We start from the raw sequence: 27,395 nt of genomic DNA on the forward strand, positions 1-27,395 counted from the left end.
CAGAGACAGAGACAGAGAGAGAGAGAGAGAGAGAGAGAGACAGAGAGAGAGAGAGAGAGAGAGAGAGAGAGAGAGAGAGAGAGAGAGAGAGAGAGAGAGAGACAGAGACAGAGAGAGACAGAGACAGAGACAGAGAGAGAGAGAGAGAGAGAGACAGAGACAGAGAGAGAGAGAGAGAGAGACAGAGAGTTGGAGAGACAGACAGAGAGAGAGAGAGAGAGACAGAGAGAGACAGAGAGAGACAGAGAGAGAGAGAGAGAGAGAGAGAGAGAGAGAGAGAGAGAGAGAGAGAGAGAGAGACAGAGAGAGAGAGAGAGAGAGAGAGAGAGAGAGAGAGAGAGAGACAGAGAGAGAGAGAGAGAGAGAGAGAGAGAGAGAGAGAGAGAGAGAGAGAGAGAGAGAGATTGATGAGGCAGTGTGGGGGAGGGGCAGAGAGATACCAATAAAAATACGTAAGGATACGTATAGAGTCATGCAGAAGAGGGAGAGAGAGTGAAGGTTGTAACGTATAGTTTTGCTAATCCCTGTGAATCCTCATTGGTACAGCCAAAGCAAGCTTAGAACAGTTCTGGGAGAAAATCCCCTTGTGTAGTGGTACAGGCCGTTAGCCCCGGGTATAAATAGGGCAGCTATGGCTCCTTAAGCTGGCTTTTACGCAGTATCAGTTAAAAATATGACTCGGCTAATTATATTTAGGTCAGCCACTCAGCAGAGTGGGAACTGGGAACCTCCTCTCATTTCCCCTCCTCTCATCCTCGTCCTTAGCTCCTCAACCTCCTCCCTCTGTCTGGAGAGTACTACAGCAGACCTCCACTCTCTCTACCACACACACACACACACACACACACACACACACACACACACACACACACACACACACACACACACACACACACACACACACACACACACACACACACAGACACAGACACACAGACACACACACACACACACACACACACACACACACACACACACACACACACACACACACACACACACACACACACACACACACACACACACACACACACACACACACACACACACACACACACACACACACACACACACACACACACACACACACACACACACACACACACACACACACACACACACACACACACACACACACGCATAGACACTTACACACACTTAAATGAACATGCACGCACGCAAACCCTCACACGCAGCGTTCAGGGACAATGAAACAGTTAGTGGTATTCTAAAAGCTCTCTGCTGACATTTTGGCAGGGGGGCGTTATGCTGTTTCCCTTCATTGACATTTAACTGTCATCTGATGGAGTTTCATTTGATCAGATTTCCAATGCAGCCATGTACCAGTATGGCTGCATTGCATGCAATAACAGACATACAAGACACTAACAAAAGTGTTTTGTCACCCATCCTCAATTATGCATGTAAATAATTATAACTGGTTGAATTGGTGTCATTTTGATGTGATTGATCATCTTCATTGAGATGCATTACTTATGCAAATAACCGCCTCGCCACAGGACAGTATACAGAGATTCTCATTATTTGTGTTCCATGTCAAGCTGTCCCAGCAACCCCAGCAAGCTGTAACCCACATGTAGCACTGTCACACACGCAAACAGCAGTCTTCACTAGCTGCCAATCAGACCAGATTAGCCAAGCTCAGAGCCGCTGGTGTGAGCAGAACTCACGCGCTATGAGATCAGTGACCCGCTTACCAGGGTGACAGAGAGAGGGTGGGTGAGGGGGGAGAGGCAAGTAGAAAGAGAGAGAGATAGAGAGAATGGAGAGAGAGGAAGGGAAAGAGTGAGAGAGAAAGGGGGAAGAGAGAAAGATAGTGAGAGAGAGAGAGAGAGAGAGAGAGAGAGAGAGAGAGAGAGAGAGAGAGAGAGAGAGAGAGAGAGAGAGAGAGAGAGGGAGAGGGAGAGGAGAGAGAGAGAGAGAGAGAGAGAGAGAGAGAGAGAGAGAGAGAGAGAGAGAGAGAGAGAGAGAGAGAGAGAGAGAGACAGAGAGAGAGAGAGAGAGAGAGAGAGAGAGAGAGAGAGAGAGAGAGAGGGAGGGAGACAGGGGAGAGAGAGAGAGAGAGAGAGAGAGAGAGAGAGAGAGAGACTGCCCCTTGCCAAGTCTCATCACCACTGACATGCTGGACACGGATGGTCAGTCAAGCAGTGTTTTCTCCAAATCACTGTGGTGACAAACGGTCAACATAGGGTTCAGTCAAACATAGGGTTCAGTCTATCACCATGGAGACCAGAGCCAGAGACCAGAGAAGACCAGAGAAGTCAACTTATCATGTGTTGATTTCAGTAGTCACCTGGAATAGTAACAATTATCAGGAACAATACGGTATGGTGTGATTTGGGATGCAAAATTCCAGTAACTTTCAATAAATTCCTTGGTTTCCCAGAAATCCTGGTTAGAGGAGTCCGGATTTCCTGCTTATTCCTTTCTGATTCCAGGAATCCTACAACCGGGGAAACCAGGGAATTTATTGAAAGTTCCCAGAATGTTGAAACCCTAGCTGGAATCAGTGTTTCACGCTAACAACCTGACAGCCACATGGAGAGACGGGATGATTCTGTACACAGTGATCACTGAGGTGCAAACACACACACATCCACAACAATCTCCTGATACATTGCATAATAATGTATAACTATTATGTGGGACCTATATAACAAACAACGATCACCCTTAACACTCAATCGAAGTTTGATCCAACCACTTTTCCATACAATGGACAAAAACCTACATAGCAACTTCTATGGTGTTATTATCTGCAGTGACAGCCAAACTTCTCAGAGATCTGAAAAATACCTCGATAAAAGTACAAACAGCACACATACAAATATGAGTTCTAAAAATACATGGAAGGTTAGGGAATCGCTTCCTTTTAGGTGGTTGCAGAATTGAACAGTTCTTCTGGATTTTGATCATTAGCAGGTATCGGCCTCTCTCTCTCTCTCTCTCTCTCTCTCTCTCTCTCTCTCTCTCTCTCTCTCTCTCTCTCTCTCTCTCTCTCTCTCTCTCTCTCTCTCTCTCTCTCTCTCTCTCTCTCTCTCTCTCTCTCTCTCTCAATTCAATTCAATTTATTGGCATGACGTAAAAATGTACACTACCGTTCAAAAGTTTGGGGTCACTTAGAAATGTCCTTGTTTTTGAAAGAAAAGCGCATTTTTTGTCCATTAAAATAGCATCAAATTAATCAGTGTAGACATTGGTAATGTTGTAAATGACTATTGTAGCTGGAAACGGCAGATTTTTTATGGAATGTTTACAAAGGTGTACAGAGGCCCATTATCAGCAACCATCACTCCTGTGTTCCAATGGCACGTTGTGTTAGCTAATCCATGTTTATAATATTAAAAGGCTAATTGATCATTAGAAAACCCTTTTGCAATTATGTTAGCACAGCTGAAAACTGGTGTGCTTATTAAAGAAGCAATAAAACTGGCCTTCTTTAGACTAGTTGAGTATCTGGAGCATCAGCATTTGTGGGTTTGATTACATGCTCAAAATGGCTAGAAACAAATAACTTTCTTCTCAAACTCATCAGTCTATTCTTGTTCTGAGAAATAAAGGCTATTCCATGTGAGAAATTGCCAAGAAACTGAACATCTCATACAATGCTGTGTACTACTCCCTTCTCAGGACAGCGCAAACTGTCTAACCAGAATAGAAAGAGGAGTGGGAGGCCCCAGTGCACAACTGAGCAAGAGGACAAGTACATTAGAGTGTCTAGTTTGAGAAACAGACGCCTCACAAGTCCCCAACTGGCAGCTTCATTAAATAGTACCCACAAAACACCAGTCTCAATGTCAACAGTGAAGAGGTGACTCCGGGATGCTGGCCTTCTACTGATAGCTACTTGATTGAGGAAAAAAATGTACCTACTGTACTGTGATATGTGGTTGTCCCACCTAGCTATCTTAAGATGAATGCACTATCTGTAAGTCACTCTGGATAAGAGCATCTGCTAAGTGACTAAAGAGTGAAATATACACACAGCATACAAGACATGAAGAAATGAAGAGAAACAAAGGAGGCCTGGCACCCCAGTGAGTGGGCCTGTGTCCACCCAGGCCCACCCATGCCTATGCCTATGCCTATGCCTCTGACACACACACACACACACACACACACACACACACACACACACACACACACACACACACACACACACACACACACACACACACACACACACACACACACACACTTGGAGCTCTTTGGAGCATCCCATTGCCTCCTGCCTAATCTGTCTAATGTGCCCTTGGGCGGTAGGTATACTAGCAGTTAAGAGCATTGGGCCAGTAACCAAAAGATCCCTGGTTTGAATCCCGTCGACTAGGTGAAAAATCTGTCATTGTGCCCTTGAACAAGGCACTTAACCCTAATTGCTCTGGATAAGAGCGTCTGCTAAATTACGTAAAATGCCCATCTCAAGGCCAGGGAGCTGAAGGCTGGTGTAGTGTTGCAGAGCTGTGTGGTTTGTGATGGCTACATCTCGGCAGGTCCTGACAGAGATCATTGCGACACAGACTACATTTTCATGCTGTGGTTGGAAGCGGGCAGTCAGAGTCAAACAGACAGCTTTGGGATGAACATATTTTTGCTGTCCCACAGATGATGTGGAAACGGTCTCTTTCTATTTGTATGCATTAGCCTACCTATTGTATTAACATCACATATTTAAGACACTAACAGCTTACAGACGGTAGGAAATTAAATTACTTAATTTAGGACACTAAAGAGGCCTTTCTACTGACTCTGAAAAACACCAAAAGAAAGATTGCCAGGGTCCCAGCGAATCTGCGTGAATGTGCCTAAGGCATGCTACAAGGAGGCATGAGGACTGCAGATGTGGCCAGGGCAATAAACTGCAACATCCGTACTGTGACAGCGCTACAGGAAGACAGGACGGACAGCTGATCGTCCTCGCAGTGGCAGACCACATGTAACAACACCTGCACAGGATCGGTACATCTAAACATCCCACCTGTGGGACAAGTACAGGATGGCAACAACAACTGCCCGAGTTCAACCAGGAATGCACAATCCCTCCATCAGTGCTCAGACTGTCCGCAATAGGCTGAGAGAGGCTGGACTGAGGGCTTGTAGGCCTCTTGTAAGGCAGGTCCTCACCAGACATCACCGGCAACAATGTCGCCTATGGGCACAAACCCACTGTTGCTGGAACAGACTGGAATGGCAAAATGTGCTCTTCACTGACAAGTCACGGTTTTGTCTCACCAGGGGTGATGGTCGGATCCGCGTTTATCGTTGAAGGAATGCACGTTACAGCGAGGCCTGTACTCTGGAGCGGGATCGATTTGGAGGTGAATGGTCCGTCATGGTCTGGGGCGGTGTGTCACAGCATCATCGGACCGAGCTTGTTCTCATTGCAAGCATTGCAATGCTCATTGCAATGCTGTGCGTTACAGGGAAGACATCCTCCTCCCTCATGTGGTACCCTTCCTGCAGGCTCTACCTGACACGACCCTCCAGCGTGACAGTGCCACCAGCCATACTGCTCGTTCCGTGCGGGATTTCCTGCAAGTCAGGAATGTCAGTGTTCTGCCATGGCCAGCGAATAACCCAGATCTCAATCCCATTGAGCACTTCTGGGACATGTTGGAAACGGAACGGCTAGGGCCATTCCCCCGAGAAATGTCTGGGAACTTGCAGGTGCCTTGGTGGAAGAGTGGGGTAACATCTCGGAGCAAGAACTGGTAAATCTGGTGCAGTCCACGAGGAGGAGATGCACTGCAGTACTTAATGCAACTGGTGGCAACACCAGATACTGACTGTTACTTTTGATTTTGACCCCCCCTTTGTTCAGGGACACATTATTCCATTTATGTCTCAGTTGTTGAATCTTGTTATGTTCATACAAATATTTACACATGTTTGCTGAAAATAAACACAGTTGACAGTGAGAGGACGTTTCTTGTTTTTGCTGAGTTTATTTGTCTCATTATTAGCACATATTTGTCTCATTGTTAGCACATATTGGTCTCATTATTGGCACATATTTGTCTCATTGTTAGCACATATTGGTCTCATTATTGGCACATATTGGTCTCATTATTGGCACATATTGGTCTCATTATTGGCACATATTTGTCTCATTATTAACACATATTGGTCTCATTATTGGCACATATTTGTCTCATTATTGGCACATATTGGTCTCATTATTGGCACATATTGGTCTCATTATTAGCACATATTGGTCTCATTATTAGCACATATTGGTCTCATTATTGGCACATATTGGTCTCATTATTAGCACATATTGGTCTCATTATTAGCACATATTGGTCTCATTATTGGCACATATTGGTCTCATTATTAGCACATATTGGTCTCATTATTAGCACATATTGGTCTCATTATTGGCACATATTGGTCTCATTATTGGCACATATTGGTCTCATTATTATCACATATTGGTCTCATTATTGGCACATATTGGTCTCATTATTGGCACATATTGGTCTCATTATTGGCACATATTGGTCTCATTATTGGCACATATTTGTCTCATTATTAACACATATTTGTCTCATTATTATCACATATATGTTGCATTATTAGCACATTTTGGTCTCATTATTAGCACATATTGGACTCATTATTAGCACATATTGGTCTCATTATTAGCACATATATGTTGCATTATTAGCACATATTTTTTGCATTATTCACACTCTCTCAGAATTCGCTGCTTCAAGTTCAGTAGCCTACCTCTCCTCTCCTAGTTGGGCGTGCGAGATCAAGTGCTCCAAGTATATGTGTGGTCCAGTGGAGGCTCCTGAGGGGAGGACTTCTCATAATAATGGCTGGAATGGAGTATAATCAAAAGCCTGTGTTTGATAACATTCCATTCACTCCACTCCTGCCATTATTATGAACCGTCCTCCCCTCAGCAGCCTCCACTGATGTGGTCTAAATGAGATTCTGTAGGCTGCCTACTGTTTGTGGGTGGAGAATGACGCGGCAGTTATTTTTCCAAGGAAATTAACTTAAAAATGAGTAAACTATAGTTTACTACAGTGCCCGTAAATAAATATTGAAAATGGAAAGAAGTGGAGGGCTCTCAAACAACATGAGTGGTCATTGAAATGGGAAAAGGTGCAATGCACACATAGGCCACCACGGTGAGCAAAAGTTGCGCCTTTCCTTTTTCAATAAATATTGATTAATCATTTAATTGTCTCTGCCTGCAAACCATCCGTATTTCAAGATAAAGTGCAAGTGTCTGCTCTCAATTTAAGTAACATAAGTAAAAAGTCTCCATCAGTATCTGTTAATTAAAAATACAGCTATCCGTGTTTTTGCACGGGCTGTTTCTCAATCCACAGCATCCGCCTATGTTGACCTTCCTCATCTGGAGCTACAGCTGTGTTTGTCAGACTAGGAGACATCCCAGAAATCTGTCTTCTCACAAAAACGTCTGGAACATACAAACCGTTTAAGTTATAAAGTAATATAACCCCACTATGGGAAGGGGAGACTCTTACCGGACTCGTCTGAAGGTCACCCATAGAAACGAATGGAAGTATGAAGGTAGTTTTGTGCCAACAAAAATAAGGGGTTACATATGTGTAAAAAAATATTTTGTTTATTTTATTTTACTAGGCAAGTCAGTTAAGAACAAATTCTTATTTTCAATGTCAGCCTAGGAACAGTGGGTTAACTGCCTGTTCAGGGGTAGAACGACAGATTTGTACCATGTCAGCTCGGGGGTTTGAACTTGCAACCTTTGGTTACTAGTCCCACGCTCTAAACACTAGGTTACCCTGCCATCCCATACATTTCCTGAGCTTTCTTATGTCTCCTAGATAAAGGACAGACACTTCAAAACCTTATTCCTTATGATTTATTTTTTGACTGGCTGTTATGCCATTTCTGAATGTGTTATTCAATGTGTTTCTATGGGCTATAGAAGTAAAGACCAATTTCAAGATTTTATTAAAGGAATATATTTTTTATGTGATACCTAAAGGGATTCTAAAATGTACACACACATGTACAAACACACACACACACACACACACACACACACACACACACACACACACACACCACACACACAGAAACTGACTGGACAGGTGCCCCCGCCATGTTTGGTGTGAAAGTGGGTGTAAAGGAGACCCTGTGCTGCTGGCTTCCCCCATGTGGACTCCTTCCCTTTCCCTCCATCTCTACCCATCTCACTGTCTATTATTGTCTCTCCACCCATTTCTCTATCAACAGTTGAAGTCGGAAGTTTACATACACTTAGGTTGGAGTCATTAAAACTAGTTTTTCAACCACTCCACAAATTTCTTGTTAACAAACTATAGTTTTGGCAAGTCGCTTAGGATATCTACTTTGTGCATGACACAAGTAATTTTTCCAACAATTGTTTACAGACAGATTATTTCACTTATAATTCACTGTATCACAATTCCAGTGGGTCAGAAGTTTACATACACTAAGTTGACTGTGCCTTTAAACAGCTTGGAAAATTCCAGAAAGGGATGTCATGACTTTAGAAGCTTCAGATAGGCTAATTGACATACTTTGAGTCAATTGAAGGTGTACCTGTGGATGTATTTCAAGGCCTACCTTCAAACTCAGTGCCTCTTTGCTTGACATCATGGGAAAATCAAAATAAATCAGACCTCAGACCTCAGAAGACAAATTGTAGACTTCCACAAGTCTGGTTCATCCTTGGGAACAATTTGCAAATGTCTGAAGGTACCAAATTCATCTGTACAAACAACAGTGTGCAAGTATAAACACCATGGGACCATGCAGCTGTCATACCACTCAGGAAGGAGACACAATCTGTCTCCTAGTGATGAACGTATTTTGGTGCAAAAAGTGCAAAATATTCCCAGAACAATAACAAAGGACCTTGTGAAGATGCTGGAGGAAACAGGTACAAAAGTATCCACAGTAAAACGATAACCTGAAAGGTCGCTCAGCAAGGAAGAATCCACAGCTCCAAAACCGCCATAAAAGAGACAGACTACGGTTTGCAACTGCACATGGGGACAAAGATCGTACTTTTGGTCTGATGAAACAAAAATAGAACTGTTTGGCCATAATGACCATCGTTATGTTCGGAGGAGAAGGGGAGGCTTGCAAGCCAAAGAATACAATGCTAACCGTGAAGCACGGGGTGGCAGCATCATGTTGTGGAGGTGCATTGCTGCAGGAGGGACTGGTGCACATCACAAAATAGATGGCATCATGAGGCAGGATAAAGCAAGGAAGTTGAAGCTAGATCGCAAATGTGTCTTCCAACTGGACAATGACACCATGCATACTTCCAAAGTTGTGGCAAAATGGCTTAAGGACAACAAAAAAAGGAGGCCTAAAAAACTACAATTACATGAAGTTGATGCAAAGAGTCAATATTTGCAGTTTTGACCCTACTTTTTCTAGACCTCTGCAATCCGCCCTGGCATGCTGTCAATTAACTTCTGGGCCACATCCTGACTGATGGCAGCCCATTCTGCATAATCAATGCTTGGAGTTTGTCAGAATTTGTGGGATTTTGTTGGTCCACCGGCCTCTTGAGGATTGACCACAAGTTCTCAATGGGATTAAGGTCTGGGGAGTTTCCTGGGCATGGGCCCAAATTATCGATGTTTTGTTCCCCGAGCCATTTAGTTATCACTTTTGCCTTATGGCAAAGTGCTCCATCATGCTGGAAAAGGCATTTTTCATCACCAAACTGTTCCTGTATGGTTGAGAGAAGTTGCTCTCGGAGGATGTGTTGGTTCCATTCTTTACTCATGGCTGTGTTCTTAGGCAAAATTTTGAGTAAGCCCACTCCCTTGGCTGAGAAGCAACCCCACACATGAATTGTCCCAGGATGCTCTACTGTCGGCATGACACAAGACTGATGGTAGCGCTCACCTGGTCTTCTCCGGACAAGCATTTTCCCGAATGCCGCAAACAATCGGAAAGGGGATTCATCAGAGAAAATGACTTTACCCCAGTCCTCAGCAGTCCAATCCCTGTACCTTTTGCAAAATAACAGTCTGTCCCTGATGTTTTTCCTGGAGAGAAGTGGCTTGTTTGCTGCTCTTCTTGACACCAGGCCATCCTCCAAAAGTCTTCACCTCACTGTGCGTTGCAGATGCACTCACACCTGCCTGCTGCCATTCCTGAGCAAGCTCTGTACTGGTGGTGTCCCGATCCCGCAGCTGAATCAACTTTAGGAGACGGTCCTGGCGCTTGCTGGACTTTCTTGGGCGCCTTGAAGCCTTCTTCACAACAATTGAACCGCTCTCCTTGAATTTCTTGATGATCCGATAAATGGTTTATTTAGGTGCAATCTTACAGGCAGCAATATCCTTGCTTGTGAAGCCCTTTTTGTGCAAAGCAATGATGACGGCATGTGTCTCCTTGCAGGTAACCGTGGTTGACAAAGGAAGAATAATGATTCCAAATACCACCCTCCTTTTGAAACTTCCAGTCTGTTATTCAAACTCAATCAGCATGACAGAGTGATCTCCAGCCTTGTCCTCGTCAACACTCACACCTGTGTTAACGAGAGAATCACTGATGATGTCAGCTGGTCCTTTTGTGGCAGGGCTGAAATGCAGTGAAAATGTTTTTGGGGGATTCAGTTCATTTGCATGGCAATGAGGGACTTTGAAATTAATTACAATGCATCTGATCACTCTACATAACATTCTGGAGTATATGCAAATTGCCATCATGCAAACTGAGGCAGCAGACTTTGTGAAAATGAATATTTGTGTCATTCTCAAAACTTTTGGCCACGACTGGATTGGGCTAAGGTGTATGTAAACTTCCGACTTCAACTGTATCTCAAGCCTCTCTCTCTCTCCATCTTCCTCTCCATCTCTCTCTCTTTATGCTTGAGTATGTTCCCTAACACCTAGAGAAAGAGAAAGCTTGAGAGCGCTGGAGTGTATAACTGTCAACACGGGGAAAGGAGGTGGAGAGGTGTATGTTACTTTTTGTGTGCATGTGAATGTGTATCTTCAGTGTGTGCGTGCGTGTGTACGTGTCAATCAGTGTGCGCAAGCTTGCGTCTGTGTATGTGTGTGTGTGTGTAGATAGGTGAATGTGTGTGTGTGTGTGTGTGTGTGGGGGGGGGGGGGTTAATGTAGGTACGGAGGCATGGCAGGGAGTGAAGGAGCACTGTGATAATGACAGGCACTGCATTATGTAACATGCAGAGTGCATAAGGCAGATGGGTATTTTAGGCCCACACATTGAGGATGTATAAGTACTTTGGCTGTGAGTGTATGTACCTGTCTGTGTGTGCATTTGTGCATGTCCTTATCTATGCAGTATGGGGGAATTCCGAACCGAGTTAAGCTTGTGTAAATAGAACTTTGTTCCATTTCTATTCACACTTCTCTCTATGTGTATTCTGACCTTGAATTTAGACATGATTCGCCCGCAATTAGTTTGGGGTAGAGATTTAAGAAGTGAAGGTGTGGTGGAGGTGTCTACAGATAAGTCGTAATCTGACCTTGACTTAATTCCCTAAGAATTCCACCACCTTTACGTGCGAGGAAACCATGAATAAGGTCGAGGGAACGTGCAGGTTCCAAGTGGAAAAAGCATCTACTTAATTTTTTCCCCAATATAATCTCCATGCACTGTAATTATTAAGAGCTAGTGATAAGAGCTAGGTAAATGAGTAATCCATTTGGGGATTGTAAATCCACCAGGTCACCCATGATACAAGTCAGTATTTGACGTCCGTCCATGTCTGAAGATGTCGGGAGATGACGTGGAAAACGGCCACTAGGGGCAACATTGAGTGACATTTGGAAGAACTTTAAAATTGGTCATTTGAGAAACATGGATGAACATTTAATTCTGACATGAGACTGTGAGAGTTATTAGTTGTAAATACACATAGCACTTGTTTAGATCATTTTTCTGTTTCCAAAGGCTTCAAGTTCAAATCCAGTGGTAGAAAGTTGTTTTTGATAACTTAACTTATCCCTAACCTTAAACATTTGGGGTTAATGCCTGTACTTAACCCTAAACAACCTCGACATTTTACGTTTGGAACAACTTCGAAATTTGGAGTTTGAGAAACATGGATGAATGTTGTAAATATAAAGCAAACTGAAAATCATATCAACATGACATGTATTGAGGACCCTTTTCCACAGTGAGGTAGGCCATGAATACCTGTGACAAATTTGAATTGTATGCCCTCATAATTTGCAGGGATGAAATTTGGAGACCCGGGCTTATCTCAGTTAAGTATCATATTAAATATTACCCACTTTCAGGAGCCATCGTCAGTAATACCCACATACATTTGTAACAGTCACTTTAGTTTCGGTTTCATTCAATTTGTAGCCTGCATTGTGCATCATTCCATTCTGTTTACCTTTCTTGCCTCTGTCACGTCCGTTGTTCCTGAGGGTTGCTCGCAATAGTGAATGTTATTAGGCTAACATTGTGCAATAATTTGGGACATGTACAGTAGCCTATTTGAATCATTATGGAACCACGTAACAGTTTAAACCTGGAGCCTGGTACACGGTTCACGATGACTGGACCGTTGTCATATGGCAACTTTCAAGATAAAGCAAACCACTTTATTTTTTATGAATCAATATATTTTGTGCGTAAAGGCTCTCCAACCCTGTTTTTTATGATTCATACATACTTTTTTCATGACACTAAAATTTGTCTAAATTATCTACAAGATCAGTGTATTTTTTCTGTTTTTATTTATATACCAAAAGGCTTTTGCCTTTACGCACAAAATATATTGATTCATAAAAAATAAAGTGGTTTGCTTTATCTTGAAAGTTGCCATATTCATATTTATTGAAAAGTGTACAATAGGCAGAGGTTGAACAATAGTCCTATAAATCTACCCTAATCCTCACTAATCATGGACTAAGCATATGACAACGGTCCAGTCATCGTGAACCGTGTACCAGGTGTACAATGTTGCCCCTAGTGGCCTTCTGCGGGGACCGGGACAAGAGAGACAACTCAACACTACATAAACAGAGACCTAAGACAACAACATAGCAAGGCAGCAACACATGACAATACAGCATGGTAGTAACACAACATGGCAGCAGCACAACATGGTAGCGGCACTAAACAGGGTACAAACATTATTGGGCACAGACAACTGCACAAAGGGTAAATCTACCAGGTGCTGAAACAGAGACGAATATGCATAGATGGCTTTCTTTCATTGATCCCTATAATCTGACCCGTATGTATTCTATTGAGTCTGTTGACAACATTTTTAATTAAAGGTACACTGTATTCAAAGGGATGGCTTCAGATAAATGTGCTGAAAACCCTACTGAATGCAACTCCACAAGTAAATCTGCTGGCCAGCAAGTGGGAAGGTTTTCAGCAGTTGAATGACATTTATTCAGCGTGCACAAGGGAACCACCCCTGCAAAGCCTGTTACACACCTCCATAAAGTAAGTCTGAATACCAACTACTGAGAAGTGAGTAGGAAAAGCGTGCATAGGAAAGTCTGAATTGGGCTCTATCTGTGTATGAAATAACTAATATGTTTGAGTATGTGTAGCTGTGTTTTTTGATTATATGAGTGGGTGTACAATACGTAAGTGCACTCTCTAGAAGGGAATGTGTATTTGCATATATATCTATCCAAAATTGTGCGAAAGGATGTCTGGTCTAAGTTCCTACTCACTATCAGTTTGACCTCAGAGATCTGTGTCTGCCACACACACATGCACACGCAAACGCACACACACACAAATACCCCCCCCAGACACAATCAATAATACAGTCCTATAGTAGCTTATGTGTTGTAGTGAGTCAGAGAAAGTCTCCCACTGCCTCTCCATGCCTCCTCTCTGTTCCATGCTCCATGCATGAGTGTGTCTCTGTAAAAATAGACCTCTTAAAGGGCCAGCAACCACTCAGTCCCATGAGGGACCGTTCTATAGAATTACAACAGCTGGTCAGTTGTACAACTGAATGCATTCAACTGCAATGTGTCTTCTGCATTTAACCCAACCCCTTTGAATCAGAGAGTGCAGGGGCTGCCATAATCAACATCCACACTTTCCTCACCCAGGAAACAATGGGTTAACTGCCTTGCTCGGGTAGAACGAAAGCTTTTTACCTTGTCAGCTCAGGGATTCAATCCAGCTACCTTTCGGTTACTGGCCCAACGCTCTAACCTCTAGGCTACCTAAGGATGTGTGTGTTTAACTATACTTGTGGGGACCAGCAGTCCCCACAAGAATAGTAAACAAACAAACAGTTGACCACTGGGGACATTTTGTTAGTCCCCGCAACGTGTTAGGGTTAGAATTATGTTTAGGGCTAGGAGCTAGGGTTAGGGCAAGTGTATGGGTTAGGGCTAGGTTTAGGGTTAGGGGTTAGGGAAAATAGGATTTTGAATGGGGCTGAATTGTGTATTCCCACAAGGTTAGTTATACAAGACTGTGTGTGTTAGTAAAAGAAGGAGAGTGAGTCAATCTCATTCAGCATCCCCCACACACCACATACATGCTGTTGAGGATGAGCCTTGGATGTAATGGTTGTAACACAGTGAATAGTATCCCTGTAGCTTGCGGAATAAACCCTGGTGAGTTCTTAGGTGATACTGAGCTCTTTAAGCTTCTGGCCTTACCATTCAAATGTTAAGGATCATTATGTCATCTCTCAAAGTGTAGGAGTCAGCAGGCAGTGCCAGGCAGGTACTCAGTTACCCAATGAGGACATGTGTTCAACTGACAGTGAATGCAACTGGCAGGCAGTGCCAGGCAGGTACTCAGTTACCCAATGAGGACATGTGTTCAACTGACAGTGAATGCAACTGGCAGGCAGTGGCAGGCAGGTACTCAGTTACCCAATGAGGACATGTGTTTGACTGACAGTGAATGCAACTGGCAGGCAGTGGCAGGCAGGTACTCAGTTACCCAATGAGGACATGTGTTTGACTGACAGTGAATGCAACTGGCAGGCAGTGGCAGGCAGGTACTCAGTTACCCAATGAGGACATGTGTTTGACTGACAGTGAATGCAACTGGCAGGCAGTGGCAGGCAGGTACTCAGTTACCCAATGAGGACATGTGTTTGACTGACAGTGAATGCAACTGGCAGGCAGTGGCAGGCAGGTACTCAGTTACCCAATGAGGACATGTGTTTGACTGACAGTGAATGCAACTGGCAGGCAGTGGCAGGCAGGTACTCAGTTACCCAATGAGGACATGTGTTTGACTGACAGTGAATGCAACTGGCAGGCAGTGGCAGACTTGCCATCACATCATCAGGGGGCCTTGTGAACTTTGCATCATTCCCTTTAATAATACATTATTTCTGTATTATCTTGTTTTCTTCCTATACTGTACCTTTCCAACAAAAATGTTAGCATGCAATACAGCTCAGTGTTACACATTACAATATTCAAGTAATTGTACATATTTCTTATTGAATTTCTGAATGTCTTATTAGTCTTATTTTGAACATATACAGTTGGTTGCAGTTTGTATCTGTGCTAGAGTGGTTAAAAAGTTCAGACATGAAAACATATATATATTGTTATTGGTCAATAATATTAGATATAGGTATCTATATTAGATATAGGTATTGGCCCAGACGTTACACATCATGAATCCCTAATGTGAAAGGATAAAACAGATAGAAAATATAAAACAATGGTAATGGACCTAGACAAACAAATCAGTCTGAGGGCGGCCCTTTGTTTCATAAAAAAATCCTGATGTGACCCTTGAGCCCACCCCTGTGCCCAACCCTGTGCCCAACCCTGTGCCCAACCCTGTGCCCACCCCTGTGCCCAACCCTGTGGTGATACCCTTGTAAAGGGTATTTCAAGTATTTTCAGTCAGCCTTTTCATTCTGCTTCATTCACCTAAAAGAATCCAAACAACTCCTGGGCAGACAGGCCTCTGCCTGGGGCCTCCAAATCACTAAGTCCGCCCTTGCTGACAGGCTCAATGGGAGTTAGTCGATGACTTCACCTCAGAGGATCTAGATGCGAGACTACACCTGAAAACAAAGCCCTAGCACAATAAATCTACATGTGTGAACTGATACCAGCCCCACCCTTCCAACCTGTCAACCTTGCCAAGCCTGCACACAATAACGCACATTTACACACACACAATCACAGACACACAAAAACACACACAATCACACACATAGTACACATGGACATACAGACAAACGTGTCATAGCATTGCCTGACTTTGCCTAGTCATGTCAAAGACAAGGGTGAATCTGACAACACAAAAAAACAATGACAAGGTTGAAAACACAATCGATTCATATAAACAAAAAAGGCTCACAGATGCTGACCATGCATACGCTTACATTTGAATATGATACAGTAACTCCTCTGGAATATTGCTGTGAAACAGCCCTATGTCTGACACCAGAAAACCATTCAGTGAACTCTCTATTCAGACTCGAGTGGGCTGAGGTTAGCCATTGACACTGATCCGAGGTCAATTTGGTGGTTTTCTCACTGTGGACCAACCATTTGTGGTATTCCAACTATCTTCAACATTCCGTCGAGCTGGGAGGGAAAGTGCTAGGCTACATGGTAGAGTGTAATGCTTGGAAATATAAGTTATTCCATGAAAAACTGACTGTGAGGTACCAAGAAACACACTGTGGTATTGTAGGAGGTTTGAGTGGGTGAGCTGCAGACACACACACGCACGCGCGCGCACGCACGCGCGCGCACGCGCGCACACACACACACACACACACACACACACACACACACACACACACACACACACACACACACACACACACACACACACACACACACACACACACACACACACACACAAAGATGCATACACACACAAACACACACACAGAGTGTTACAGCACACATACACACATACAGACGCAAGGGCACTTATGAACGCACGCATGAAACGCACACAACTAGATTTATGCTTTTCAACTATTTTCAAAGTGAACTCCGTGCTGAGATCCATCTCAGACTATAGCGACACACAAATCACACAGTTACCTTCTTTTCTTAAAACATTCATATCTAAGTACATTGTTTTTGTCTAATTGCTTACATTACTTTAAATGATATAGCCACAATAGCATGTTCTCTTCTGTGTGGGTTTGACTGAATTCCAGTGCAGGTATGAATGGGCCAAACCCAGTCTAGTTCCTGTGTAAAAAGTAAAGTGCAGTAAAGTAAACAGTAAAGTGCAACTGAACTTACAGTAATAAACATTTCCGGTTGAAAATGACCTTTGTGGCATCGATATTCATCCGAAACATTTATTCTAGTGCCAAAATTGAGTAAAAAAATGTAAGTAAGATCATTTTGGTCATAAAGTCAGTAAATTCCAAAATGATGTCGCAATTTACATGAAGTTTGGCACAGTCTAATCACGGTTGTCAGTAATCAAATCATCCAGATCTGCCTGGTGTGCTGCAGTACACACTATCAGTACACACTATCCAATCGCTCACCACAATCAACCTATGAATGTTTATTAAGTTCAGTTGCACTTTTCGGTAAGTTAGAATGATGTGAGTGGCCCATTTATTTACAGACAACCGAATTAACCATTAGCACCCCCTTATGTTGAAAGAACGAGAATTGTTTTTTTATAAACAGCCTGGGTTTCTCAGATTCAAACATCCTCATATTTGTGAGCTAACATTAGGATCACAACCAGAACTTTTGTTCAAGATATTTCCATGTAGAAAGCAGGAAATCCAGTAAACAGGTTTCCCTGACCAGTCACGTCCACATTGTCATGTCTGTCTGTCTCTGTCTGTCTGTACCCCCCAACTCCACCACCACATCTGTCTCTACAGTCCATATCTCGCTCACCCCCTCTGCTCTCTACATGGGAGTATCTACCCCCTCTGCTCTCTACATGGGAGTATCTACCCCCTCTGCTCTCTACATGGGAGTATCTACCCCCTCTGCTCTCTACATGGGAGTATCTACCCCCTCTGCTCTCTACATGGGAGTATCTACCCCCTCTGCTCTCTACATGGGAGTATCTACCCCCTCTGCTCTCTACATGGGAGTATCTACCCCCTCTGCTCTCTACATGGGAGTATCTACCCCTCTGCTCTCTACATGGGAGTATCTACCCCTCTGCTCTCTACATGGGAGTATCTACCCCTCTGCTCTCTACATGGGAGTATCTACCCCCTCTGCTCTCTACATGGGAGTATCCCCCCCCTCTGCTCTCTACATGGGAGTATCTACCCCCTCTGCTCTCTACATGGGAGTATCTACCCCCTCTGCTCTCTACATGGGAGTATCTACCCCCTCTGCTCTCTACATGGGAGTATCTACCCCTCTGCTCTCTACATGGGAGTATCTACCCCTCTGCTCTCTACATGGGAGTATCTACCCCTCTGCTCTCTACATGGGAGTATCTACCCCCTCTGCTCTCTACATGGGAGTATCTACCCCCTCTGCTCTCTACATGGGAGTATCTACCCCCTCTGCTCTCTACATGGGAGTATCTACCCCCTCTGCTCTCTACATGGGAGTATCTACCCCCTCTGCTCTCTACATGGGAGTATCTACCCCTCTGCTCTCTACATGGGAGTATCTACCCCCTCTGCTCTCTACATGGGAGTATCTACCCCTCTGCTCTCTACATGGGAGTATCTACCCCTCTGCTCTCTACATGGGAGTATCTACCCCCTCTGCTCTCTACATGGGAGTATCTACCCCCTCTGCTCTCTACATGGGAGTATCTACCCCCTCTGCTCTCTACATGGGAGTATCTACCCCTCTGCTCTCTACATGGGAGTATCTACCCCTCTGCTCTCTACATGGGAGTATCTACCCCCTCTGCTCTCTACATGGGAGTATCTACCCCCTCTGCTCTCTACATGGGAGTATCTACCCCCTCTGCTCTCTATATGGGAGTATCTACCCCCTCTGCTCTCTACATGGGAGTATCTACCCCCTCTGCTCTCTACATGGGAGTATCTACCCCTCTGCTCTCTACATGGGAGTATCTACCCCCTCTGCTCTCTACATGGGAGTATCTACCCCCTCTGCTCTCTACATGGGAGTATCTACCCCCTCTGCTCTCTACATGGGAGTATCTACCCCCTCTGCTCTCTACATGGGAGTATCTACCCCCTCTGCTCTCTACATGGGAGTATCTACCCCCTCTGCTCTCTACATGGGAGTATCTACCCCCTCTGCTCTCTACATGGGAGTATCTACCCCCTCTGCTCTCTACATGGGAGTATCTACCCCCTCTGCTCTCTACATGGGAGTATCTACCCCCTCTGCTCTCTACATGGGAGTATCTACCCCCTCTGCTCTCTACATGGGAGTATCTACCCCCTCTGTTTCTCTGCCAACCCCCACTTCTGCCTCCTCTCTGTCAGTGTCCCCCACCTACCTCCACCTCCTCCCCAATCCCCCTCTCCCATATCTTCCCCATATCTACCCCCATATCTCTCTGTCATATCTGCACTTCTCTCTGTCTGCCCCCCTCCTCATATGTGCCCCTCTGTGACTGTGGCCCCTGGCTATCTCTGGACTGGGTCTATTTCAGCCCACTGCTCTAATTCTTAGCCTGGATTCAGCCAGGCTGAATGGTGAACCTACACCTTTCTATCCCTCACACATACTTACACATTTACAAAGTGGCCCATGCACATGCATTCACTTGCATGAACACACACTGAGGCGCACACGCACGCATGCATGCAGACACATGCACACGCACGCACGCAGACAGACACACACACACACACACACACACACACACACACACACACACACACACACACACACACACACACACACACACACACACACACACACACACACACACACACACACACACACACACACACACACACAGGTGTGCACACGCATACTCACACACTAGTGCGAAGAGTAATACTCACATAGACACAAATAAGCCCACATGCTGTTAGACTCACACTGCTATACCATTAACCATGAACTGTACACACAGGATGTTTCTCAATATGCATACTACCGTGCTCCACGCTCTCATGCTCTGAGTGCATTTTCCAGGAATGTTCTCTTGAGTACATTCTTGTGAGGACGAGAGTGTGGATTTACCTCACGCTGCATCTCGCCAATCACTGAACCTTCTTCTAGCCAGGACAATGGCAACAATAGAGACTAAACAGCATATATACAAAGCAAACGTTTTACTTCATAATTATCAGCTAGATGTATGTGAATCGTAGAAATTTAGCTAACCAGATAGAAAAAAAGGCAAAAATGACGGAAAACCAATGTTAACTAAGGTAGATGTACATTTTTCTTGGGTAGCTAGCTAACAATTCTTCATGGCTGGCTAGCTAGCCAATTAGCCCTATCGACTTACTATGCACTTACCCATTCACTGAACCTTCCTTCTTCTAGCCAGGACAATGGAAATAGAGACGGAACAAGATATACACAAAGCAAATATTTCACTTCATAACTATCAGCTTACTATTTGTGAATTGTAATAATGTAGTTAACCAGATATTATAACTGGCAAAAATTACCAAAAGCCAGTGTTATCCAAAGTTGTACAGTGTTATCTATCAGTAGTAGCTTGCAAGTTAGCTCTATTGAATTCCTATGGGCTTACGAACCACACACACGACAGTGGGTATTGAAGGCAGGTAACCATGCCGGAAGTCGGAAGTTTACATACACTTAGGTTGGAGTCATGAAAACTCATTTTTCAACTACTCCACAAATGTCTTGTTCACAAACTATAGTATTGGCAAGTCGGTTAGGACTACGCAAGTATAAACATCATGGGACCACTCAGGCGTCACACCGCTCAGGGAGGAGATGCGTTCGTTCTCCTAGAGATGAACATACAGTGCCTTGCGAAAGTATTCGGCCCCCTTGAACTTTGCGACCTTTTGCCGCATTTCAGGCTTCAAACATAAAGATATAAAACTGTATTTTTTTGTGAAGAATCAACAACAAGTGGGACACAATCATGAAGTGGAACGACATTTATTGGATATTTCCAACTTTTTTAACATTTGAAAATCTGAAAAATTGGGCGTGCAAAATTATTCAGCCCCTTTACTTTCAGTGCAGCAAACTCTCTCCAGAAGTTCAGTGAGGATCTCTGAATGATCCCATGTTGACCTAAATGACTAATGATGATAAATACAATCCACCTGTGTGTAATCAAGTCTCCGTATAAATGCACCTGCACTTTGATAGTCTCAGAGGTCCGTTAAAAGCGCAGAGAGCATCATGAAGAACAAGGAACACACCAGGCAGGTCCGAGATACTGTTGTGAAGAAGTTTAAAGCCGGATTTGGATACAAAAAGATTTCCCAAGGTTTAAACATCCCAAGGAGCACTGTGCAAGCGATAATATTGAAATGGAAGGAGTATCAGACCACTGCAAATCTACCAAGACCTGACCGTCCCTCTAAACTTTCAGCTCATACAAGGAGAAGACTGATCAGAGATGCAGCCAAGAGGCCCATGATCACTCTGGATGAACTGCAGAGATCTACAGCTGAGGTGGGAGACTCTGTCCATAGGACAACAATCAGTTGTATATTGCACAAATCTGGCCTATATGGAAGAGTGGCAAGAAGAAAGCCATTTCTTAAATATATCCATAAAAAGTGTTGTTTAAAGTTTGGCACAAGCCACCTGGGAGACACACCAAACATGTGGAAGAAGGTGCTCTGGTCAGATGAAACCAAAATTGAACAATGCAAAACGTGATGTTTGGCGTAAAAGCAAAACACAGCTCATCACCCTGAACACACCATCCCCACTGTCAAACATGGTGGTGGCAGCATCATGGTTTGGGCCTGCTTTCTTCAACAGGGACAGGGAGGATGGTTAAAATTGATGGGAAGATGGATGGAGCCAAATACAGGACCATTCTGGAAGAAAACCTGATGGAGTCTGCAAAAGACCTAAGACTGGGACGGAGATTTGTCTTCCAACAAGACAATGATCCAAAACATAAAGCAAAATCTACAATGGAATGGTTCGAAAATAAACATATCCAGGTGTTAGAATGGCCTAGTCAAAGTCCAGACCTGAATCCAATCGAGAATCTGTGGAAAGAACTGAAAACTGCTGTTCACAAATGCTCTCCATCCAACCTCACTGAGCTCGAGCTGTTTTGCAAGGAGGAATGGGAAAAAAATTCAGTCTTTCGATGTGCAAAACTGATAGAGACATACCCCAAGCGACTTACAGCAGTAATCGCAGCAAAAGGTGGCGCTACAAAGTATTAACTTAAGGGGGCTGAATAATTTTTGCACGCCAAATTTTTCAGTTTTTGATTTGTTAAAAAAGTTTGAAATATCCAATAAATGTCGTTCCAATTCATGATTGTGTCCCACTTGTTGTTGATTCTTCACAAAAAAATACAGTTTTATATCTTTATGTTTGAAGCCTGAAATGTGGCAAAAGGTCGCAAAGTTCAAGGGGGCCGAATATTTTCGCAAGGCTCTGTACTTTGGTGCGAAATGTGCAAATCAATCGCAGAACAACAGCAAATGCTGGAGGAAACAGGTACAAAAGTATCTATATACACAGTAAAATTAGTCCTATATCGACATAACCTGAAAGGCCGCTCAGCAAGGAAGAAGCCACTGCTCCAAAACCGCCATAAAAGAGCCAGACTACGGTTTGCAACTGCACATGGGGACAAAGATCGTACTTATGGAGAAATGACCTCTGGCCTGATAAAACAAAAATTATAACTTTTTGGCCATAATGACCATCGTTATGTTTGAAGGAAAAAGGGGGAGGCTTGCAAGCCAAAGAACACCATCTCAACCGTGAAGCACAGGGGTGGCAGCATCATGTTGTGGGGGTGCTTTGCTGCAGGAGGGACTGGTGCACTTCACAAAATAGATGGCACAACGAGGGAGGAAAATTCTGTGGATATATTGAAGCAACATCTCAAGACATCAGTCAGGAAGTTGAAGCTTGGTCACAAATGGGTCTTCCAAATGGACAATGACCCTAAGCATACTTCCAAAGTTGTTGCAAAATGGCTTAAGGACAACAAAGTCAAGGTATTGGAGTGGCCATCACAAAGCACTGACCTCAATCCTGTAGAAAATGTGTGGGCAGAACTGAAAAAGCATATGTGAGCAAGGAGGCCTACAAACCTGACTCAGTTACACCAGCTCTGTCAGGAGGAATGGGCCAAAATTCACCCAATTTATTGTGGGAAGCTTGTGGAAGGCTATCCGAAATGTTTGACCCAAGTTAAACAATTTAAAGGCAATGCTACCAAATACTAATTGAGTGTATGTAAACTTCTGACCTACTGGGAATGTGATGAAAGAAATAAAAGCTGAAATAAATCATTCTCTCTACTATTATTCTGACATTTCACATTCTTAAAATAAAGTGGTCATCCTAACTGACCTTAAACAGGGATTTTTTACTTGGATTAAATGTCAGGAATCGTGATAACTGAGTTTAAATGTATCTGTCTAAGCTGTATGTAAACTTCCGACTTCAACTGTATGTATTAACTTATCAAGATAAAGTATTGTAGTGAGATGTCAATAGGTAACATTTTATTCCAAAGTTTTTTCACTCTCGCTTCAATTCAAATAATGACAGCCAATGATTGAATAAAAATGTGCATGATTTTTACGTAGTTACGTCATATTTATTTGCATACTTTTCGTTGAAGCATCGATGCATGCTTCAAAATATGTTCAAACGGAGTACGCATTAGAGAAGTGCCCTCTGTGTACCGTTTCGCATACTTTGATTTGGACTCATACTCCGACCCTCCCGTGCTTTAATTTGAGTGCTCGGAGCACGGTAGTAGGCATTTTGAGAAACACCGATAGACTGCTTTAACATAAACCATATACAGGACACACAGACTGCTTTACCATAAACCATATACAGGACACACAGACTGCTATACCATAAACCATATACTGGACACACAGACTGCTATACCATAAACCATATACAGGACACACAGACTGCTTTAACATAAACCATATACTGGAAACAGAGACTGCTATACCATAAACCATGTACTGGAAACAGAGACTACTATACCATAAACCATATACTGGACACAAAGACTGCTATACCATAAACCATATACTGGACTCACAGACTGCTATACCATAAACCATATACTGGACTCACAGACTGCTATACCATAAACCATATACTGGACACACAGACTGCTATACCATAAACCATATACTGGACACAAAGACTGCTATACCATAAACCATGTACTGGACACAAAGACTGCTATACCATAAACCATAAACCATATACTGGAAACAGAGACTGCTATACCATAAACCATATACTGGACACAAAGACTGCTATACCATAAACCATATACTGGACACAAAGACTGCTATACCATAAACCATATACTGGACACACATACTGCTATACCATAAACCATATACTGGACACAAAGACTGCTATACCATAAACCATATACTGGACACAAAGACTGCTATACCATAAACCATGTACTGGACACAAAGACTGCTATACCATAAACCATGTACTGGACACAAAGACTGCTATACCATAAACCATATACTGGACACAAAGACTGCTATACCATAAACCATATACTGGACACAAAGACTGCTATACCATAAACCATATACTGGACACAAAGACTGCTATACCATAAACCATGTACTGGACACAAAGACTGCTATACCATAAACCATGTACTGGACACAAAGACTGCTATACCATAAACCATGTACTGGACACAAAGACTGCTATACCATAAACCATATACTGGACACAAAGACTGCTATACCATAAACCATGTACTGGACACAAAGACTGCTATACCATAAACCATATACTGGACACAAAGACTGCTATACCATAAACCATGTACTGGACACAAAGACTGCTATACCATAAACCATATACTGGACACAAAGACTGCTATACCATAAACCATGTACTGGACACAAAGACTGCTATACCATAAACCATATACTGGACACAAAGACTGCTATACCATAAACCATATACTGGACACAAAGACTGCTATACCATAAACCATGTACTGGACACAAAGACTGCTATACCATAAACCATGTACTGGACACAAAGACTGCTATACCATAAACCATGTACTGGACACAAAGACTGCTATACCATAAACCATATACTGGACACAAAGACTGCTATACCATAAACCATGTACTGGACACAAAGACTGCTATACCATAAACCATGTACTGGACACAAAGACTGCTATACCATAAACCATATACTGGACACAAAGACTGCTATACCATAAACCATGTACTGGACACAAAGACTGCTATACCATAAACCATATACTGGACACAAAGACTGCTATACCATAAACCATATACTGGACACAAAGACCGCTATACCATAAACCATATACTGGACTCACAGACTGCTATACCATAAACCATATACTGGACACAAAGACTGCTATAGCATAAACCATGTACTGGAAACAGAGACTGCTATACCATAAACCATATACTGGACACAAAGACTGCTATACCATAAACCATGTACTGGAAACAGAGACTGCTATACCATAAACCATATACTGGACACACAGACTGCTATACCATAAACCACATACAATCCACACATGCATGTTGTATCTTCTCAGATACGAACACTTCTTTCTCAATCACATAACTCACATAGTCCTGTAATACAGCATATCTTCAAACAACCACTGTATATACATATTTTATCCAACTTTCTAACTTTCTGTCTCATCAAAGCACACACACACACACGCGCGCACGCACGCATGCACGCTCTCACACACGCACACACACACACACACACACACACTCGGAGGCTAGAAAGCGTTCTGGTTACTTACCTCTCTGGGTGTCTTTGCGTGGTGAGTAACGGAGTGAGTGCTCATTGGATCAGCTAGCCGTAAAGCACAGAGACATACAGCTCTCTCTCTCTCGCTCCATTTATCTTTTCACCTCCTCTCTCTCTCTCTCTCTCTCTGTTACCGACTCAGTCTTCAATATGCTCCTTTCTCTCCACCTTGCCTCACACTCTGTTTGCTCTTAACTCTTCTATGCTCTTACACTCTGCCTCTCTCTCACTCTAGCTTGCTTGATCTCTCTAACTCCCCCTCTCTCTATCTCTCTCGCTCTGTCCCTCTCTCTCTCCCCCTCCCTCTCGCTCTCCCTCCCTCCCTCTCACTCTTTCTCTTTCTCTGTCTCTGTCTCTGTCTCTGTCTCTGTCTCTCTCCCTCTCTCTCTCTCTTTCTCTCCCTCTCTCTCTCTCTGGGTGTATTATTAGCAAAGCTCAGTACGGGGCTGATAGTTGATGTCAGGCTCATTGTGGGAGCGTTAGCGAGCCGTAGTGTTAGCACTAGCAGCATTAATGGCTCTAGTTTGGCTGAGTGCCCAGAGGCTATGCTCATTAACCTCCCCAGAGCGGCGGAATGCACTGGCCCACATCTCACGCTATTGGCTTAACACCTCAGTCTCTCCTCGTATCACAGCACAGTAGAATGGTGGGAAATGTGTGCAGAATGGTGGGAAAGTAAACTACCAGTAAACTATCATAACTTGGGTCACTTTCAAGGATTTTATGTAATTTATCACAAGACATCTAGTGGCCCTTTTGGGTACTTCAGATTATCATAAACGTCTGTAATTATCCCTAGCCCTCTGTTTGGCGTTATCACATTACAATATATCAAATAATCAAATTATACTGAAGAAGAATATAAATGCACCATGCAACAAATTTCAATTATTTAACTCAGTACAAATCACAATTTATTTGTTACATGTGCCAAATACAACCTTACTGTGAAATCCTTACTTACAAGCCCTTAACCAACAATGCAACATGCATTTCTTTTTCTCCTCTCTCGTTGCTGCAACTCCTCAACGTGCTCAGCAGAGGCGAAGGTGGAATCATGAGTCCTCCAAAACATGACCCGCCTAACCGTGCTCCTTAATACACACCAGCTTAACCCAAAAGCAAGCCACACCAATGTGTCAGAGGAAACACTGTTCAACTGTCCTAGTTAATCTTGCTCAGTCAAATAAAGGTTAAATAAAAAATAAAAAATACAAATAAACTGCTGACCAGCATCGGCCTGCAAGCACCAGGCCTGCCACAAGGAGTCAAAAGGGCGCGATGAGTCAAGTAACGCCCCCCCCCGGCCTTAGACCGCTGTGCCACTTCAGTAGTCTTCTGGCTTGGGGGGTAGAAGCTGTTTCGAAGCCTCTTGGACCTAGACTTGGTGCTTCAGTACTGCTTGCCGTGCAGAGAGCAGAGAGAACAGTCTATGACTTGGGTGGCTGGAGTCTTTGGCAATTTTTAGGGCCTTCCTCTGACATCGCCTGGTGTAGAGGTCTTGAATGTGAT

At 43.5% G+C, this 27,395-nt stretch overlaps 1 protein-coding gene across 1 annotated transcript in view; it reads right to left on the reverse strand.

The window, feature by feature from the left end:
• The window catches only part of LOC118359638 (ataxin-1-like), a 51,057-nt gene extending 24,912 nt beyond the window's left edge, over window positions 1–26,145 (reverse strand). The window contains exon 1 of the mRNA XM_035738215.2: window positions 25,876–26,145. The gene's annotated coding sequence lies outside the window, so the exon portion shown is untranslated. The remainder of the gene's footprint in view (window positions 1–25,875) is intronic.
• Between the last annotated feature and the right edge of the window lie 1,250 nt (window positions 26,146–27,395).

This window comes from Oncorhynchus keta, chromosome 27, assembly GCF_023373465.1.
Source record: "Oncorhynchus keta strain PuntledgeMale-10-30-2019 chromosome 27, Oket_V2, whole genome shotgun sequence".
Lineage (NCBI taxonomy): Eukaryota > Metazoa > Chordata > Actinopteri > Salmoniformes > Salmonidae > Oncorhynchus > Oncorhynchus keta.